Genomic DNA, 2,929 nt, shown 5'->3' with positions numbered 1-2,929 from the left:
CAGCAATTGCACGCTCTTGTAGTAAATTGTTCCTGAGCGGTTCAGTTGTGCAGCTCTTATTATCTTGTCCAACATCAGATTAAAGAAGTCACATGAAAGGGAGTCGCCCTGTCTGAAACCCCGTTTTGTGGCGAACGGCTCGGAGAGGTCTTTCCCAATTCTGACGGAGCTGGTGGCATTGCTCAACGTCATTTTACACAGCCGTATGAGTTTTGAGGGGATGCCAAATTCAGACATAGCGGCGTATAGGCAACTCCTTTTAGTGCTGTCAAAAGCGGCTTTAAAATCGACAAATAGGTGATGAGTGCCGATCCTTTTCTCGTGGGTCTTTTCCAAGATTTGGCGTATTGTGAATACCTGGTCTATGGTGGATTTGCCAGGTCTAAAGCCACACTGATAAGGCCCAATCAGTTCATTGACGGTGGGCTTAAGTCTTTCACACAATACGCTCGATAAGACCTTGTAACCTATGCTTAGAAGGCTTATACCGCGGTAGTTGGCGCGAATGGCGGGGTCACCTTTCTTGTGGATTGGGCAGAGCACACTTAAATTCCAGTCGTCGGGCATGCGTTCATCTGACCATATTCTGCACAAGAGTTGATGCATGCACCTTATCAACTCCTCGCCGCCGTACTTGAATAGCTCAGCTGGCAGGCTGTCAGCTCCAGCAGCTTTGTTGTTTTTCAGCCGCGTTATTGCTATACGTACCTCGTCATAGTCAGGCGGTGGAACGTCGACTCCGTCATCAACGACTGCGGGCTCGGGTTCTTCTTCTCCACAACTTTCCGTGCTGCTTCCATTTAGTAGGGCGGAAAAGTGTTCCCTCCATAATTTAGGTACGCTCTGGACATCAGTTACTAGGTCGCCATTATTGTTCTTACAGGAGTACGCCCCGGTCTTTAAACCTTTCATAAGTCGCCTAACTCTCTGGTAAAATTTTCGGGCATTCTTCCTGTCGGCCAGCATTTCAAGCTCTTCGCACTCACGTATTTCGGCCTCTCAGTCAATGCACTTTCACATTAGGGTGGTTCGACCTTTAAATCATTTGGTTTTGCATGAAGGCCTAAACATACGTATATGGTCCTATTATATGCTACTAGAAAACTCGCTAGGTGGTGCTGGAGTAGAGCTATTTATAAAAATCGTATTTATTAACCGATTTCGTTCAAATTTTAAATGTAAGCTATGTACGTGTATGACGGAAAATTCTTTTGATACAAATTATTTTGGCCCAATCAAGTTAGCTCAACAAATAGGGGCAAGCTTACAATAATTCGCATTGAGCTGAAATTTACTAAGAATGTTGGGTAGATATGCTATTGTAAATGAAATTTTAAAAAGCCCCATAAACTCCACACCAGCAAAAAAAAAATTTAATCGAGGTCAAAGGTCAAATAAATTGTTTTTTTTTTTTGTTGTTGTTTTTTTGCAAACGCGCCAAGTACACTCATATAATACACAACTGTATGGATTTAAATCACTCACCTTTATGCGAAGTTTAATTGTGCGATTTCCGAGATTATAATTTTTATGTTCAGATTATAGAACACTTTTGCTTCTCTTTCCTGATTTAGTGTTAAAATTTTTATTTTTTAATTTCAATATCTGTTTTGACTTAATTCAGTTGGAGTATATTTACATACATTTGATAAGTAAAAACACTCAATTATGAAGTATGAAAACAGCGTTAATTTACGCACGACCTTATTTCATAATTATGCACTGTATTTCTGTATATACATACGACATACATAAGTACTTGAAAATGTATTTTCTATACAAATATGTATTCGTGATATATGTATAAAAATATGAACACTTAACTTTGATCAGCAGAGATGTGAATGCGTAAGTATGTATGTATATGAATTATTTATGCACATATTTTTCGTTGGTACATATGTTTTTCACACTATTTACACTTTTGTTATTGTAACACATTTATTTAGATACGTTTTTGCGCTAACTCTTTGCGCTATACAGTTGCTCAGCTTCCTTTGGCTGTTACTTATTCCTTTTTTTGTTTAGCCCACCAATTACAGCAGCCTTTTATATTCGTTGCCTTCACTGCCTATTTTCACTTTTTTCTTTCGCCGTTTTCTTTCTGCAAATGGGTTTGCAAAAATTCACTTTCAGAATGTATCTATTTATACTTAACGCTTTTGCATTACAAAAGAGCTAATTAATAACTTTTATTTGTTTTGTTTGCTATATTGCATTTCACACATTTGTTGTTGTTGTTGTTGTTGCTTTTCAGCTTTTCGCACACTAACCACAAAACGCTAAACTCCGCAACACTTCGTTTGCTCCTTCCACTTGAGCCGCGCCGATACAACTAGAAACTTCCGTGTTCTTATTTCGTGCAATTTTCGCGTTTACTTCCGGCCCGCGAAGTTGTGCTTCCGCTCGTGAACACTCACACACACACTCACTTGGCTGCTGCTCGTACGTTGGGTTCGGTTGCTCACTTCGTTTTCACAGTCGCTGCTGCGGCTGTTGCTGCGGCTTACGTTGCTGTCGACTCCTACTATTTTGTGGCAAGATTCTGCTTGGTCTTCCACTCCTGGCGCTTTCTTTTTGGGACATCGAATTGAATGAGTTCTTTAAATGCGTGGCGACGGCGTATGTGCTGCTTCGCAGTCACCCGAAACATACGAATGTGTGTCTGTGTGTGCGTCGCAGAATCTGTGCCGATATGTGTGTGTGTGTGTGTGTGTGTGCTTCTAATTTTGTGCTACTCTACAACAAAATGCTATTTTTAGCAATCAGGACAAGGCGTTCGCCTTCAACGACTGTTGTTGTTGTTGTTTTGACCTCTTTGCTATGCTGCCCGTTTATCATACATACATACATATACATACATATGTACGAGTACGAACCCGCTAATTTTGTTATTGCTCTTTTTTATGGTTCATTTTTGCAATATTTG

General features: G+C 40.2%; 1 protein-coding gene across 1 annotated transcript in view; it reads right to left on the bottom strand.

Moving 5' to 3' along the window:
- Positions 1-2,929, bottom strand: part of LOC118750335 (mucin-5AC-like) — a 225,203-nt gene that overhangs the window by 217,371 nt on the left and 4,903 nt on the right. The window contains exon 2 of the mRNA XM_036485055.1: positions 1,486-1,703. The gene's annotated coding sequence lies outside the window, so the exon portion shown is untranslated. The remainder of the gene's footprint in view (positions 1-1,485; positions 1,704-2,929) is intronic.

This window comes from Rhagoletis pomonella, unplaced genomic scaffold (genome assembly GCF_013731165.1).
Source record: "Rhagoletis pomonella isolate Grant_MI unplaced genomic scaffold, Rhpom_1.0 Rhpom_scaffold_00001, whole genome shotgun sequence".
In the NCBI taxonomy this organism is placed as follows: Eukaryota; Metazoa; Arthropoda; class Insecta; order Diptera; family Tephritidae; genus Rhagoletis; species Rhagoletis pomonella.
The sequence above is the reverse complement of the archived record's forward strand: the minus strand, read 5'-3'. Positions and strand labels throughout refer to the sequence as shown.